Source organism: Passer montanus, unplaced genomic scaffold (assembly GCF_014805655.1).
Source record: "Passer montanus isolate IOZ18808 unplaced genomic scaffold, ASM1480565v1 scaffold4, whole genome shotgun sequence".
In the NCBI taxonomy this organism is placed as follows: domain Eukaryota; kingdom Metazoa; phylum Chordata; class Aves; order Passeriformes; family Passeridae; genus Passer; species Passer montanus.
The window spans coordinates 15,072,754-15,090,878 of NW_024368818.1; the positions used below are offsets into that span (position 1 = coordinate 15,072,754).

At 41.6% G+C, this 18,125-nt stretch overlaps 1 long non-coding RNA gene across 1 annotated transcript; it reads left to right on the forward strand.

The window, feature by feature from the left end:
• Positions 1–4,241: 4,241 nt before the first annotated feature.
• LOC120506716 lies at positions 4,242–16,655 on the forward strand. The gene is made up of 3 exons (XR_005628582.1): positions 4,242–5,353; positions 6,287–6,346; positions 7,597–16,655. It is a non-coding gene; the product is annotated as an uncharacterized LOC120506716 (long non-coding RNA).
• The last annotated feature ends 1,470 nt before the right edge of the window (positions 16,656–18,125 follow it).

An 18,125-nucleotide genomic window follows, 5' to 3' on the forward strand; every position in this document is an offset into this window, starting at 1 on the left:
GAAACGACCCAAATGAACAGCTGATGCAAGAGAGAAGTAAAACAAGTTTTCTCTGTGTGTGTTGTTCACTTTGGTCTGTTTTGGAGGATTTGATACTTGCCAGTGTATGGATCGAGCTTGTTGGTCACAGCTTGTCAGAAGTGTTCATGATGAAACCTGTGTTACGTGTCTCAGACTTGGATAATCTGTTCACCTGAAAGTGCCAGTGTCCAAATCTATCGTGACCCAACAGGCCTTAATTGCAGTGTCTGTAAGAAGCTTACAGTGCTATTGCAAAAATAGGTGGTAAATAGGTGGTGTGGCTGCATCTCTTATGACGAAAAGATAGAAGGTGACAGAGCTGAAAACCCACCTGTGGCATTTCCTAAACATCAGTATGCTCTGCTTTAACGCTGTTAATGAAAACCTGCTCCAGTGTCTGTGTTGTCCTCAGCTTGTGCAGCTGAGAGATTTGTGTGTACTTTACTATGCTGACATCCTGCACTGCAATACCTATGGGTTGTCATTGTTACTGAAGTGATTTTGGACGCTGTGGACTCTGGTAAGCAACCACCCTGTTTCCTGACCTGGAGAATCAGTTGGAAGATCCTGAAGGAGAGATGAAGAAGTTAATTAGGAATGTGTGATGACTTCACTCAAAGAAGAAAACGCTCAGTCTAAGTTTAATCCAAGTTCATATGTAGAAACCTGTGTTCATGTCTCAGTGCTCATTCTGACAAGTGTGCTCTTAAAGAAATCAAGCATTTGGATACTTAAATTGAGTATTCACTGGGTAGCATACAAAGCCAGGCTGCATAAGAAACACGGATTGCAAGGTGCAGTGTACTAATACACCATGTCATAATTTTTGAGTTGTGTGGTGGTCTAGATATACTGTCACTGTCACATCCATGTCAGTGCAGCACAGAGAACTGTCGGGGTTCTTGGAAATTATGGTCAGGCATGTTGTCATTCCTGGTATACAAATTCACTGGACAAAAAGATTTACATGTGCCCTGAAACAAAGTGGAATATGGTTTCTAAGAGTGATACCATTTATGCTAGTCTTGGCACATAAATTTTGGTTTTAGATCCTCTTTTAGTTATCCTGGCTGTAAGTCCCTTTGGGGGAAGGAGAGGAAGTGTCACTGACCAACTGCTTATTTCACAGCCTGTGGGGGGAGGGTGTAAATTCTTTCAAATGAAAGTTACTGCTCAGATGATAGTGGATAAAGAAGCTGTGATGATGAGGGTTGGTTTATTTTAATTGTTTCTTATGGAGTTGTTTGTCAAAAAGTTTCTGGAGCTGCAAGGTGGAGGGTGGGAGGATGAGTTCAGCTAGGAAGAGCAGGTGAGTACTTTTATATCGTGTTACTGTTTCCAAGTATCTTAATGGTAATGCTGAGAATACATTGTGAGCTTGGAAAAAACAGGAGAGACTGGCAGGCTTCTGTGCCTTTTTAAAATGTTCTAAATGTAATTGTGGGGAGGCAACTGTTAAACCAGTATCTGGAAGTGCCTAGTATTTATGCATAGCCAAACGACTGTAAAACAACTCTGGAAATCATTCTAATGACTAATTATAAAGTGTTTTCCTTTTTTTTTGTTGTTTTTCAGCAAAAAGAAGAGTGCTTGAAGAGCAGTCAAGAGCCAAGTTAGGATGGACATGTTCTTCAGCTGAAACATGGCAGCAGTTCAATAGCAGTTACACAATAGGAAAGGCTGTGCAGGCTGCTGCAAGTCCCTGTGTTCTTAAGATCTGGAATCTGAAAGAACTCAGTAGAAAGAAAAAAATGGTTGCTTCCACAGCTTCAAACTCGCTCAATTCACTCAAGCAAACTCATTTGAAAAGAGAGCTCATTGATACTGAAACAGGAAATTGATTTTGTTTTAGATACTGGGGAAGATAATCAGAGCAAACTCGTTTGAAAAGACAGCTCATCTGATACTGTAACAGGAAATTGATTTTGTTTTAGATACTGGGGAAGATAATCACAATATGCAGAACTTGAAAGTGCTAGTCAGGAGACTGAAAAACTGCAAGTAGCTGAAGGACAGGAGACTCCAAGATTCCAGTTGTGGGAAGCTCCCTTTTGGAAGGCACACTAGCAGTGGGGAGAACTTGCTAAACACAAGCAGAATCAAAGGTTCTGCAGTTGTTAGCTACACATGAATCTGTCTGTTAAGGTGGGATAGCCTGACATGACCACTCAAGACTGCAAGGCTGTAGGTGGACTGCATTTCTCTTAAAAGGACATATGCCACTGCCCAGTTCAGAACCACCCAAACAGCTTCAGTTTTTGTCAAACACTCCTAGTTCCTGGAACAATAGCTTTTCTTGGTCCACCTAACTCCTCCAGAGCCAGCTGGCTGATTGTAGCTGTGCACTGAAGATAAGCCTTGCCCACCACTGCATTGCTGGATAATGGCACACAAACATGGCTCAGATGGACTCAGGGCTGAGCATAAATCCTTTGGCAGCCACTGTTCTGGCTATAATATGTACAATGAGTGCCCTGAGCACTTCCATGTGGAACAAGAAACACTTGGAGTGCATGTTTAGATGTACTTAGTGTGCACTGCCCTCTTCAGCACAAAGCTTGATAAAATCCCGTATTGCATAAAGCAGGTAGAGGTATCCCAGAGGTTATGGTTGGTGTGGACCTGACTCAGTTGCCACTAATCTGGGGAAGGTCTATTTTTGTTGTGGTGTGGTAAACCTGAGTTAGTAACTGATACTGTTGAGCTGATGGGCTTGTCTGTGCCAGGAGAGCAGTCCATGAGCTGATAAACATTTAAGCATGGTACTAGCTTTTACATCTTTCAACATAAAAAAAAATGTGGGAGGGGAAAGAGCAGAGGATTTTTAAGGGGCACATAAATTCTACTGAAATTAAAAGCTCACTAGGAATATCTTCATTGAAAGAATGCATTTTGGGAAATTACCTTCTTTGACAAGGGCAATATGAGCCTTTGGTTATGGCAAGTGTGTCCAGCACTGTTCGTTGGCCCTTTCTTTTGTGAGGTTGTAGGGGAAGAGTTTTGGATGAAGGGAGAGTGAAAGCCATAACCAGAGGTTAACATTTAATTTTAGCAACTATGTTTAGGTGAAGTGATGCACCATTACTAATTTTCAAAGGAAGTCCCACACCTAAATTGATGGAATCCCTGATCATGTGTGCGAGCATCTTTGGGTTCTTCAGCTATTTGAGTGCAATGGTGCAAAATTACATGTTGCTTCCTATATGATTCAGCTTAAAATGCAAGCTTGGGCAGTGAGTACCTAAGGAGCAGTAGTGTAGCCAGAACATTCCTTGGTGCACACAAACCATTTCCCTTCGGGTAGGTAATGCTGCACTGTGAAAAAGCATGCAGCTCTTCGGACACCATCATTTGATTGTGTTGCCTGTGCCAGAATTCCCTGGTTTTGCTCTCTTCCTTGCTCTGGACTCTTAACCCAAACTTCTCGTATTTCTGTATGTTACCACTGGTTGACTCTCATTTTTGGGTGGTGTTTTTTTGCTGTTTATTTGCAAATGCCTCTTCCTGGAAAACTGGCAGCGACAGTAAGTATCTCAGGTTCCTGGCCAAGTTTCCACTCACATGGTTTCACTTGCTCCATTCTGTCAAGTTATTTACATGTGGTGTCCTAAGGATGTAATTTAGTGGATTGCTAGTGAGGAGGTAACCTTCATGTGTTGGCTGCAGTCCACATAGGTTAGACAAACCTGCTTCCTCCTGAATTCAGTGGCTGTTCTTGCAGCCCTTGGTTTCCTGATGTGCAACTTTATGAAAAAGATAACGTTACACTGCTCTTGCAGAGATTTAAGTTGGTCACACTAGCATTGCTCACTTTACCTGCTGAGTTGCATGACCCAGAATGTTTTCTGAACCATGTTCTGCATGCACAACACCTAGGGCTCTCAAGGTGAAAAGGGTATGTTCTTCATGTCTTAACAGGTCTGATGTGCCACAAAACAGGAAAGATAGCATCAAGATGTGTAGTTGATCACTTAAGCAACCTTGCTCAAGATAGTCTTAACCCTCATGTTCTGGTTTCATGTGTATTATTTTGTTTCTAGTAGAGCCTCTTTGGGCATGCATTCCCAGGTGGTGTAATTACTTCCCTGCTTTTGAGCTCTTGAAAAATGCAGTTGCATGAAGCAGAGGCAGCAATGGCACTGGTAGTGTGAGGAGTTTGGTGTTACTTTCTGCCCCTGCCTTCCTGTGCTGCAGTAGCACAGTTACTGGTAGTGTGGCACAGTTACTGGTAGTAACTGTGTGTTACTTTCTGCCCCTGCCTTCCTGTGCTGCAGTACACCTTTCCCTTTCACGCTAATGCAACTACCTGGAACAGCATATGGAGCTATTGGTGTCTTAATCAGGGTGTTAACACACACACCCTGCCCTGGGTGTGTTTTTATGTGGGTCACTGCACATGTTTGGAGGAGGAGGTTTGTAGTTCTGTGGCTTTCTAGAACTTGAATTAGGTTTGCAAACTGGTTTAGAGTGTTTTCACTATGGCACAAAAAACAGGTGACTGGGTGCATGCCAGAAGTCCAAAACTGTTGCCTTGTTGCTGAAGTCTGACTCATTAAATCACGCATCTAAGGACGCTGTTAATTTTGTGGGGGAGGAGCAGCAGTGTCCCGTGTGCATGTGAGTGCTTTTGTTAACCATGTTTTTCTGTGTTAGGTCTCATGACACATCCTTTTTGTGGTTTTGCTGTGTGTAGCCTTCTGACCAGGCAGCTCAAGCGACCATGCTGTCTGTAAGCAGCTCTAGAGATTGTTCAGTGTACTCCAGACAAATCCTTGTGCAAACAGAGCTGGAGTAAGATGTGGAACACTTTTCTCCTAATTTAGGTGGGTTTTTTTGTTTGGTTTTTTTTATTACTGAGACTACCAATATATTTTCCTTTGATGGAACTAATTCTTACACATAGGGAGTTGAACATTACCCCTGCACACATAGCCAAATACAATTATATATTCAATGGCAGAGTAGATCAGCAAAAGAGAGAATTGGGTACTAAAATGTTGCACATATGATAGGTAAAAAGCTAATCCCTATTGTCATTTTTGCAATGCTTCTGCTTCCAGTGAAGGGTGCTGTGCTGTGAGCTCTTACTATGCAACTACGATTTCCTCTCTCTGTTCTGATAATGGTGAATGTTGCCCTCTGATGAGGACAATGAGGTGACAGCTGTTTCCGAGAGACCTGCAGTGGCTTCACTGTACACGTTCTGCCTCGGTGGATGTCAGCTAAGAGAGTAATTGCATCCCCCAAGAGTTAGACTTGCTGCTGTTAACCTTTCTGGAGAAACAAACATGAAGTAGAGCCACGTGCAGTCCTTACATGAGCTGGCAGCCAGGTGGGTGCTGTGTGTCACCAGGGATGACAGGCAGTCACACTTCACTAACTCACAGCAGTGAGGTGCATTTGGCCTCCTGAAAGTTCTTGCCCACTGAAAACTCTCAACTCCAGGGTAGATTGTGACTGGAGGAAGTGCTATCCCAGTGCTACCTCCTGGAAACAAGGGGGTGATGAAATGGAGTTTATTTTAGTAAGTCCAAAGAGAATAAATGAATGTTATTCATTAGAAATATTTATAAAATAATTCGTAAGTATTTTTATAGTGTAAATTATTTCTAAGTACATGTCTGGAAATCTAGGCATATATGTCTGTATATAAAATGTATATATTTAAATACATTTGTATACATGCTTTTATAATTCATAATTTAAGACTTATTAAAATACAAATTAGTAAGTTGGGAGGATCGTGGAAAAGGAGAGGAGCTTTTTGACAAACTCATGGGATGGAGAAGCTTTCCCTTCTTGAGAACAAATAGAACACAAATGTCTGGTCCACAGCAAATACAGTTGGCATGAATTGTTTTGTTAAAACGTCTGCTCATGTCTGTCTTTTAAACTTTTAACCTTGAGAGGGTTGATTAACCTTGTCATGAGTACCGAGGCATGTGACACGCTTGGCCATGAAAGCAAAGATGTGGGGGGTCTCTCACAAGTTTCTGTCAACACTTCGGTGATGTGGCTCTCTGGGATGGGTGGCATTGCTGCCATTCATTTGGAGTGGCATTGCAGCCTCCTTCACATGGGTTTGATGGTACCTCACATATCCCAGGCTTTTGCTATATTCAGTTCTCTGTTACCTGAAGTTAAATTTAGGTACAAATCACATCAGCCAGGATCTTGCTGTTGGAATATGTCTGCCTCACTCTTTCTGATATGACTGTCTCTGCTTCTTGAGTACTATCAATTTACCATCTTATTTCTCCCAAAGGAAACATGCACCCTGAACTTCCCCTGTGCACTGGCAGTGCTTTATGTGTGCAACCTCCAGGTAATGTTCACCTCCATGGATGTAAGGGAATATCTATTCCAGTCTTTGCTGAATTTACTGCTCAGCAGTCAGTGACTTAGCAGGAAAAACAAGGCACTATTTTGCTCATGTCCACCATCCACAAATGGCCTTTGATTTTCATCACCATTTTGTTTCTAGCTAACATGTCTGCCAACACACAGTTTTTCCAAACTCCTTTTTTTTTTATTTTTCTACTATTTTCTTGTCACCCATAAGTGGTACGTTGCACTCAATGTTTAGTGTGTGAGAAACCCTAGGATAAATCCCTATAGTAAGAAATTTTAGCTGTGGGCAGATGGTGATTTTGGTGGCTGAAGAATTCTACCTGTAGCATCCCATCATTATAAAGAAAAAAGTAAGTTTGGAGGAAAGAGCTCTCTTTGAATCTGGCTAGGGAAAGAGATGTAATAACACTTAAAAAGTAGACAAAAAGTGGTCTTCATATGCCAAGTTTCGTATATTTAACCTTTGCATTTTAAAATTTTAATGTTGTATCTTCTATTTCCTAAACTGATGACACCTGAGGAAAACCAGATCTCTGTAGCCAGTTGCTTCAAATACTTCCAATACAGAAGTGGTGTTTTGTAGATGCCCAGGGAAGATGCAGAGCCGTGGTATTGCTGGGAACCAACCAGTCACAACTAAAAAACAGTAGTGCAAAAACGTGTCAGCAGGCTGAGCAAACCCAACCCTTCATACATGTTATGTCTGCAGTGTTCTGTGTGAAAGCTATTATCCCTTGGAAAACTTGCTGACATATTTTAACAAGGAGAATCAAAGACTTAGCTGTGCCTCTGTAGGGTTCCCCTAATTTGTAGTGCATTCATAATCATAGTCTACTACTGCGCTCTCTTTAGTAAAGATTATATTAGAAGCCATCTGTAGGTAAATAACTCCTTGATACAGTTTTAACTATTCACCCATTTTCATATGCCTGGTTTTGACATCAGCAGGTATGTTCACATTTCTGAGTCCAAAATGCAAGGTAGCTTTGTATTATTTCTTTAGAAAACAGTAGATGTCATAAAAGAAGGCCTAATTTTCAAAACAGAAACATTACATTTGTATTTTATTTAAAACAAAATGAATGCGTGCCGGTGGTTGTGCAAGTACAGGGTTTGTTCAGGCAGGGTTTGTGGTTTCCTAGCCCACCTGTTTTGCCTGCAGAGCAGCCAAGAGAGCACGGTTTGTGCAATCATAAATCCTGTTCATATCTTCTCTCCTGGCAGGCTCCTAGGGACATGGCTGTAAAGTGAAACCCGGGCTGGATGCAGCTGTAAGGGGAGAAAGGGAATAGCAGAGCTTCGCCTTGCAGAACCCGAGGCACCCTGCAACACAAACAGGCACAGAGAGGAGCCTACCTCGGTATCCACACTGCTTCCCTCGGGTCACTGCTCGAGTCTCTAGGGTAGCTGAATTCTACATGGTGCTGCAAAATGCACGTCAGGGGCGTTGATCTCTGCTGGCTCTGAAACAGGAGAGTGCTGTAGCTGCCTTCGCTGCTGGCCCCTGTGCCCGTGGGTATCCACCAGCAGAGGGTGGCTCAAAGACCATTTATGTATTCCTGTAATGTTTAAACACTCTACAGGGTGAATATTGAGCGTGGCAGCCTCAGTGCTTCCTTCAGTGCCTAATACTTCATCTTTAGTTAGTAATTACAAGAAAGAAGTATCTAGCAAAGATTTTTGTTTCAGCCTTTCCTCTCTGATTTGTTTTTGTTTTTTTCTCCTCTGACATTATTCTTCCAGATAAGAATAACCAAATACAGTTAAGTTTAGGAAGACAGGTTTGAAGTAATGGTTTTGATTGGGAACTACTTCTGCCCAGGATCAAGGTATTTGAAATAAATAATTGCATAACTTGTCAGTGCTCTAGCATTTATTAGTGATTGGGACATAAGACACTAATAGTGAATGGAAGTAATTTCCCTGAACTTCAAACACCTAACAGATGCCCAGTGTGCTTGGGCTTTCCTTGCACACTGTGGAGAGCACTGCACATATCCCAAGATTGATTTCAGCACGTCTTACCCTAATTCAAGATCTCAGTGTAGAGAACACAGGCTAGCAGGAGCCTAAGCCCAAACAGCACTTGTGTGTGTATAATTATTCTCACGTGGAGTCCCCCTATGTGCGACAGTTAATGACTAGGTGGTTAATTATGTGAGTAGTTTATGTAGGAATGGGTTCAATTCTTGTGTCTGTGTTGCAGGGAGACTAATTTGTCTCTTGAGATGTTTGTTCATTGACCACAGAGGAAGCAGAGGTTAGACTAGCCCAAAGTTAGATATCTGACCTCCACATCTAGCAGAGATACAGCCCAGCCGCTGTGCCTGCAGGCTGCTGCTGCTAACCTCGGGTAATACTCTGCTCCATCTTTGAAGGCCTGCACACACTTGAGTAGATTTTATAGATCTGATGTCACATCTAAGGGAATAAAGTGTAACAGTTAAGGTAATTAGTAGACAGTTGTTAACTTTTCTGACATCAGTGGAATTCCACATGGGACCATGTGTGTGTGAATATGTAGTTCAGGCTGTTGTTGACTGGAGACCTGTTGAGAGGCTTTACAAAATAAAAGGTAGTAGTAAATTATGATGGAAAATGTTTCATGTTCTAATATATAGTGATTTATGTTCTGAATTAGATGCTCTGTTCAGAATTTTCCTACATATATTTAAGTAGTTTTAAAAGGTTTGAACTAAAATTCAAACATTTCTGTTCTTGATTTCAGTTTATTTGCTGCTCAGAAATTATTTTCAAAAAGGAATTCCTATCCAAAGTTCTTCAATTAAAAAACCCAAACACCTGAGTACCAGCGGTTTTGAACAGTTGCAGAAGTATAGCACAGATGCAGCCTTAGTATTTACTAGAGTAGGTAAAATTCCTCTCTGTTTGCACAAATAGAGCAACTTAGGGACCGACTCAAGCAAAAAAATGAAGAGGCATCTTCACAAAGGCTACAAAAAGCAGATGACCTCTGGCTTTCTCTTCCACAGAAGACAGGCAATACCAAATATGAATAGGATTCACTTCCTCCTTCCTGCTGAGTGGCAGGTATCAAGCCTTTTGAACATGTTTCCAAAAGCATATCCATAGTTCAAGAAGTGTTTTATGTATGTAAACATAGAGACATGCCACAACAATGATTAAGGGATTAGAGGAAAAGGGTTAGGATGATAAGAGGATTATTGCAGACACAAGGGTGTGTTCATGACACCAGCATACACTGTGGTTCTTCTGGAAGTCTCCAGTCTGCACCAGACTATACAGAGCTTTCTGCAGGATGTAAGCGTGCCCAGCACTTGTGCTCTGCTTGAGGTTAAGATGGAAAATCCTGTGTGTGATTCCTTGCTGTAATGACCTGTTTGTATACAGATGGGCTTTCAAGTTATGGAAATGACCTATGACTTATGAAATAGCCTCTTCCTGTTTGCAATGATGCAGTGAAATATTGAGTCATCTCTAACCCTTGAGCCTTCCCTCTACCAGCTCTTTGTTGTTTGCAACCTGTCTCATGGGATTTGGATTGATGATACTGGACAACTCTTTTCACTTAAACTGGTCCCAGTTTTGCCAGTTTTGGATGAATTACTGCTCTTTTCTAGGAAAAAGAGTTGACCCACATCACTGCTGATTTAAATTACAATAACTTACTGAAAAATTACCTGTGTATAGTTAGGTTTAAATTAATGAATTCTTGATTTGGGGGATTAAATACTTGTATTTACTGTAGGTACCTAACTCTCCTGCCACAGCGTAATGAGTCCAGGGACCCACAAAGTCCTGGATTCAGATGGAAAGTACATACTGTAATGCTCCACAAGATTATATTTCACTGCCTTTTGGAGAGAGGCCCTAATGCCACATGAAATCTCAGCAATATGACATCTGACCCCTCAAGGGATGAAATAGGTTAGATGCCTGAAAACATAACACAAAATCTTTTCTGAGGTATTTTGTTGGGTATTTTTATCCTTTCTCTACAGAATATAGCAAAGGCTTAAGTAGAGCAGGTTGGATGGCCCTAAGTTTAGTTTAACTTTGACATCTTGGCTGAAGAGCTGCATTTCTAGTGGCTGTGCAGACTGCTGGGTGTGCTGCCAAATAGCTGGAGATTGCAGAGTGATGTTGTTGTTAATTTGTTTCTGCCAGAGAGACATTCCTGTTCATCTTTGGGACAGCATCATAAGTTCTGTCTTGGTTTGAAAAGATAGGTGTCTGCCAAGGAAGGCAGGAGACTCCCTTGAAATGGAAAATGTAAACCCCCTCCCTCTGAATTATTATAATTTTGAAATTAAGGGGTTCTCAGGCAAAGATATGGGAATAAGAATAACAGTTACTAGGAAAATTAAAATAAAAATGCAGTAGTTTAATAAAAAAGGTACTGACAGAGTCAGAATATAACCTGACATCCTGTGGGTCAGGATGTTGGTAGCAGTCCCATTAAATGGTGGCTGCAGTCCTCCTGGAGTGGCAGATGTGGTTCTGTTGAAGCAGTGATCCTGCAGAAGGGTGCAGTTTTCCTCTGAAGGTCCAGTGGTGGTGCAGACAGGTCTAGTCTTCCTCTGGGAATCCAGTGGGAAAAGTTTAAACCACCTGGTTTTAACAGCTGGTAACAGAATACATACTTGTGGTTACATCTTGCATTGCAGCCTAAGACAGTCACCTATTGATCCTGCCCATCGCTGGACCCGGTGTGAACTCAAGGATAAAGTATGTGCCAAGTTAAAGCCACCGTGCCTTCCTAGAAGCAGCTCACTTTAGCTGTTATCCTACAAAGAAGGAGGAAAGAAGGTGGAACAAACCAAATTACATCTGTGGGGCAAAAGCCAACAGTTTTCCAGGTTTGAAATGCAATGCCGTTAGATATTGACAACTGACAGTTGCTTCATCAAGGCACAGAATTTTGCAAAGCCTTTGACAAGTTAAATACAGATGCAACATGAGGCATTTTCTTGTGCAACATTTTTTATGGCTATTCTTGGTTTTCCCAGTGAGATCTTACTTTCTTAGAGCAGAGATTTGTCACCAGTTAATTGATTTCTCTGAACTTTCTGCCAAAATCAACAAGGAAGGAATTGGCAGGATGGACTTTAGAAACAGGGAAGTTGTGACATGTTTGAGGAAAATGCATGCTCAGAGGAGGGTCTGCTTCTCTTTCAAAAAGCAGTTTCCTATCAGCAAAACAAGCTCACCTCTTTTCTGCATGTATCTTGTCTCTGCCTTGCAGCAATGCTATGGGGGTGCTTCATCTTGTGAGAAGTGAAGGGAAAGAGATTTACTAATGAAAAACCTTGCACATGTTTTTACAACCCCAGTCATTGTACTGAGTTGAGCTAAGGCATGCATTAAAGCAAGCTGAAACTCTAAGGATTAGAAATCTTCGCAGTAATGACAGGGTCTGTTTTTCTACTGACATGCTGCAGCTTCCATGGTAAAGGAAAGAAGTACATATTGGTCCAACAGTGCAGAAAAATATCACCCTGCTGCCTGGTCATGGGTGATGTGGGGCAGACATGTCAATGTCGTGAGAGAAATCAACAGTGCAGAACTTGGGTGGTTGCAAACTGCCAGTTTTTAATACTGAAAGATCAAACTTCAAGCAGCGGAAAATGTGAGGCAGTGCCCAGAGCAGTTCTATCTGTCAGAAATATAAGTAAACACAAGTAGCCAGGAGTTCAAGATCACTTAAAACAGAGATTATACCACTTCTCTCTCCATTCTTCTCCTCACCCTTCCCTGAAACACTACAACCAAAACCAACAGCACACCATGGCTTCCCAAGCCTCAATATTTACTCACACATGAAGAACATGTGAAGCTTTTTAAAATCCCCTTGACAACTTGTACAAGAAAACTGTTTAGCTATGAGTGGAATGTCCTCTTACAAAATGCCAAACAGCCTTGTGTTTATTAGGCCAAAAGCTAACAAGTTGAACTGTAAGCTCTTATTACTTGTTCTGTTCCTCTACAGTAAGAATCTGGAGTGCTTTAAAAATGCTAAGAGCGTGACAGTGATTGACAAGAAAAGAAGGAATGTAAGGACATACTGTGCTTTTTAAAAATTTAATTATTTCTGTAAAACAAAATTGATAGTGATGGAGGTCCTGCATTTGCAGTTTGAGCCAGGAGCCAGGACTGTTTTTTCTGCCATGACCCTTACACACTGCCTTCCACCCTTATGCAGGAACACCAAATTTGGTAAAATCCCAGCGTAACTTTAAGGAGAGAGATCCTAAGAAATTAAACAGCTGCTTGAACCATTCATGTTTTAACTTTTTCTCAGTGAAAGCATGTCTTAATTTTAGTGTGTGCAGTGCATGTGTGAGGCTCTGTCATTTTACTGGATGTGTCCAGTGATGGATCTCCAAGCATACAGGTTTGGTTCCAGTTCACATGATCACTTTGTCATTGAATTAAGTATGTCTGGTATGGAGTTCATATGAGTTTTTAACAGTTGGTAGCTGATATCTAATCTGACACAAAGTGACAATGGCACAGAGAGAGCAGTAGTTTTAATCGCATTGTGTCAGTCAGAAATCAGCAAAATTTTAGAGCAATTTTAACCGACAGTGTGAGTGAAAGCTGGATCTGCACCTTGGATAGTAGGTTATGGTATATCTGGTCCTATGCCAAGGGCCCTAATGTTGGATTTTTTAAGCCATTAAGCCATGGCCAGAGAGGAGGAGGGTGAATTGTGTCTCTTACAGTTGCTGAAAAAGGAAAACACTGCCACTGGTATGTTCTTCTCAGTGAAAAAGCCAGTGCTGTGTGAAAACTGCTGTTGGAGATGATTCAACCATCATCCATCTGCATATTAAATCTTCAAAATACTGTAACTGCATAGAGACGAAAAATACAATGTGAAACTGCTAACATGTAAAAGCAGGGAGATTTAAGGATGTGTTGCAAGCATTGGTACAACTACACTTCTTGAACTGAGCTCAGGTACAGTTCTTGTCTGCTTGGATCATTTAACTGGCCAAAGACCAAAATATACCCTTAATAGTCCGCAGACACCTATGCCCAGTAATGACAGGGTCCTCCAGTGACATGTTAACTGTGTCAATAAAACATTAGCTAAATAGTGGCTGGGTTTTCCTGGTTAAAAGAAAACTAGACCTTCATTATGTTCCAAGATGAGCTTAAAAAAACATACTTTTTTCATTATGTGACCTGGTTATCCTGGTTATGGTGACTGGACAATTTGGATCTGCTAATTTATTGACGTCACCGAAAACACAGCCTAAATCATCTAAAATATAGATCATTGTTTTGTTTGTCACCAGTCTGCTGAAATTTTCAGTGAACTAGGTAAATGTGCTTTGTCAGATTCTTGCATACATGGACATGAGATGTGTTTGCTTCATCAGCTCACGAGCTGGGTCACGGTCTGTGAGGGCATAGAGCTCTGGGGTGAAACCACCAGCCTCTTGCACCCATCTCCACAGTGACTACCTGCATGCCTTCCATTACACAGGTTCTACATCCCCAATAAAGTGACCACAAGAGATTGCTGTCTTGCAATACTGACTATGTAGTTGTTTTTATAGTGTATAAACTTTATAAAATTTATATGTGTGTGCACTGTGCATGCACTAACATGCCTTCATTTACCCACATAACTCAACACAAAATTGCCAGATGTCTTTGGCTCTAATGAGCACCTACCGGGGCACACAGCTGACTTGGAACAGGACAAAGCAGGCAGTTACAGGCATCTAACCCCACTGCCACAGGGAAAGCAGCCACAGCCTTGGGCCTCCTCCTGTAGCTTGCAGGGGGGGTACCTGCTCTCTTCATGTTCACTGTCTGTTGTGTTCCCTGGAACACGGTGTGTAACAAAACACACAGGGTGTTGTTTTGGCACCAGGGAAGATGCTGCCTCTGTCTTGGATGCTGCAGCTGTGGTTGGAACCCTGGAAAGGGGACAAGATGCTTTGCTTTGGTGCTGTTAAGCATGATCAGTTGGATGAACCACTTAAAGGATAGGATGGACAGAGAATAGTGTTTGGAAGAAAAACCCTAAACTAACAAGGAGTTAATTTAGAAACTTTCTGTTCTGCCTAACTTGAAGAGTTCTCTGTTGTTGTTGTTGGGGTTTTTTTTAAAGTATTCCTTTATGTTTAACAGAATATGATTTCTGAAGTTAAAAGCTTTGTGTTTTGGGATGTGTGTTTCAAGGGAAAACTGGAGGTAGATCCGCCTCAAAGTTCTGCTGACTCCACCAGAGTGCCAATATAATTATAAATGTTTATTACCCTCAAAATGAGGAGGTGCCTTCTTTAAGGTGTCTTGCAGGATTATAATGTGAATTCCTTAGTTGCCAGAGATGCTGTTCCTCTGCCCTGTGCTTAGTGGATTTGCACTTAGTAGATTTGCATGTGTACATGACAAGAGCCAATTGCCAAACATAAAGATTTGAATGTAAACTCATTGCTAAACTTTGGCCTGGAAGCATCAAGTTGTTCTTCTGAGCATTTGCACGTACAAAAGGTGAGTACAGAGGTAAAGAGCAATAAAAGGGCAAGGCAAAAGAGAAGAACTCATAAAGCACCTCAGCAGAGCTAACCCTGTTGGCCTGTATCAATGAGTCTGAGTTTTGCCCTTTTAAATGCTTATGCCTTTGCACACTTTGCACCATGGGGCTCTTTATAACAGATGCAGAGCTTGGACAAAGCATATTTGCAGCTCCTCTACCTATTTATGAGCTGGTCTGTACACTTTGCAGTGTTTCACATAGTGTGAGTGTAGGTATGTACCTGCAGGCAGGTACATAAATAGGTACCTTTATGCTTCCTTATTCCTTATGGAAGCAGCAAGGGGAAAAGGGCAAAAGGAGAAGCCAGAATTTCTGCTATCAGGAAGAAAATTGAGATAGAGAAAATCTAAGATTTTATTTGAGCAACCTAGTAATGTGTCTGCTTGCTAATTAGTTCTGCTGTAAATCACTAGCTCATCAGTATGTATATATTCTGCTTATTTGCTGTATTTACTTAGTGACTGGATAATTCAAATCTGCACATTTATTGACTTAACTGAAATTGCAGCCTAAATCATATGAAATATGGGATAAATACATGTATGGGGTATTGTGGGATGGTTTTATTATGGGACTAGACTGTGCCTCCAGACAGAAACACATAACTTTTACCTTTGTCTACATTTGTTTAAAAATATGCTAAGATACCCAAGCATGGTATTGTCACATATAAACCCAGCTCAAAGCAATAACTGGCTGTGACAAGGCCAGACACCCATCCCAACTCTATCTCATCTGGCACATCTCCAAATGCTGATTCTCATGGTATATCCCAATATACCAGCTGCTCCCAGTACAAAGATAACAGTTAGTTCATTATGGATTGTTTATGACCGACAATATTTACTGTATGTACATTCTCAACAAACACGGTGCTGTAAATAAATACAGATATTAGGCAGTTGTATGTTCCTATAGCATGCAAATAAACTGGAGCTGGAGCTTTTATCCTGCTAGCAACTCAGGCAAACAGATTGTAAAAGCAGTTGAGAATTAGCTCAGGACTTTTATGATGGTTGTGAAGAGGTACATTGTAAGTACTTCTGTAATTATTCCATCTAGGTCAGCTAGTGAATTGTTTTACTGTACAGAGTCCTCAAAATGGCTGCACTTATTTTGGCATTTGCTGAGGGACAGACAAGGGCTTTACACATGGCCAGTAGGGCAAGAAGTCATCGTGCTGATATCACTTTGTCTTGCAGTCCTGGGGAACGGGCAGGCAGGCACAGATCTGGTGCAGGGCTCCTCCTTCAAGGCCATAATTTCTGTCCTCTCCATGTCCCCCACACCCCACACCGGTGTGCCACCATTGCACTGATGTGATTGATGGATGATTGATGATTCTTTTGATGAAAGAAATGCTGATTTGTGTGGACCTTGTGTGGGAGCCCTTGGGCAGGGTCTGCAGGGATGCTGGGACTTTAGCTCCATCCCACCACTGCCAACCACCTTCCACCTCCTCAAAACCTTTGCAGCACAGCCAAGGGAGCTTTCCTTTTCAATATACTGAAGTGATTACTCCGCTCACTCAGGATGGTTTTTCCAAGAACTGTTGCTGCTGGCATTTGTATGCAGCTACAAAGCTCTGGTATCCTCTGGAAATGGATGCAGGCAGGATATTCCAGCTTAGAAGTCCTCAAGAGCAGCATAAAATATGTATAATTATTATGTCCTTCTGTTTATTCTGACCCTGTACAAGATGAAGCTATGTGTCATATGCTTAATATTAAATGGACTGAACAGGTTTCTCTTTAATTCTTTTAATCTTCTTACAAGATACAAAATAGGCTTAAGTCAAAACCTGTTCCTTAGTGTAAAGGGTTGAGGGGGCTGGTTGCTCGCTTGGCTGTATTGTGATGATGACAGCTAGGACTGGGTTTGTCGAGCACTGAGCGCTCTCCCCAGCAGGTTTATGCCTCCTTGCATAAAGGTCTCCATAACGATTTCTAGGAGACAATTGCAGGCCTAGCAAAGGAAGAGTCAGGATGTAGTTAAACCTCCCAGCCCACACACAGTAACAGGAAAATCCTGTTTGAAGAATCAGGGAAGAGCCTTTTCTGGATAACAAGAGATAATGTGCTGATAACGCTGCAGTCTCCCCACCCTCTGTGTGGTTGTCCCGCTAGCGGAGTCCGGCCCCTTGTGGTTTGATATTTTTCAGGGTCTGTCCAGGGTGGGAGAGAAGAGGTTCTAGGAAGTGTATCTGCAGTTGAGCTAGCAACAATTGTATTTTAATGAACACGCGGGCTTGGGAGCCCTGCAAGAATTTGTTTTCTGATCCATGCATGGGTTTTCACGAGCTTGGGATCCCTGCAAGAATAATTTGTTTTCTGATCCATGCATGGGTTTTCTTGTCCGGGCTGAAAATTAAGAGAGGGAAGAGATGTGTTAGTAGGGAGATGCACAACGTTACAAGCCATTCGAACATGGGAGCGGGGGAAAAAGAGAGGGAGGGTGCTGGCTTTGTCTCCGACTCAATGGGTGTTAATGTTCCTGGAACATCACACCCCGCTCCTGCCTGTTAATGTGTCCTGCTCCTCCTCGTGGGAGTTAATGTTGCTGGAACTACAGCTGTGTTAAGTAAGCACCATCCCAAGATGACCAGATTTTCTCTTCTCAAGACAAAGGCTGGAAACTTTCTGCAATACAATACACACAAAAATATTTGTCACCGCTCTGCAAAGCTGTTGTTGGGCTAGTGGTGTAAGCAGAACCCCAAAAGTGGAACCTTCAGGCAAATGGGAGATTTTTAGCCTAGAATCATAAGAGTTCTTCCCAGAAAAATGCCCCGGGGAGCAGTAGAAAATCCAATTCAATTAGAAGGTGCTTCCTTCTAATCTAAACGAAGAGCTAAAAAGAAAGACACCATCTACCTTATCTATTGATTTTCGGAAAACAACTTCGCACCTCACTGCAAAACCGAGCATTTTCTGATGGACAGGGTTCTATTGTTAAAAGAGAAATAGGAACTTTCTTTTAAATAAAAAACACCAAAGAAACAAAAACCCCACAAATATACATTTTTAAAAATGTCTTGCAAATCTCTGCCAACATTTCAATTTTTATTTTTTTTTACAATAGATAACAAAGGCATTAGTAATTGACAACATCGATTTAGATGAAAAAAAAGTCTTTTCAAACCAATAGCAAACCTTGCACGGGTAAACAGATTCTTGGAGAGGAAAAAAACACTGAAAATGTCCACCTGAGCAGG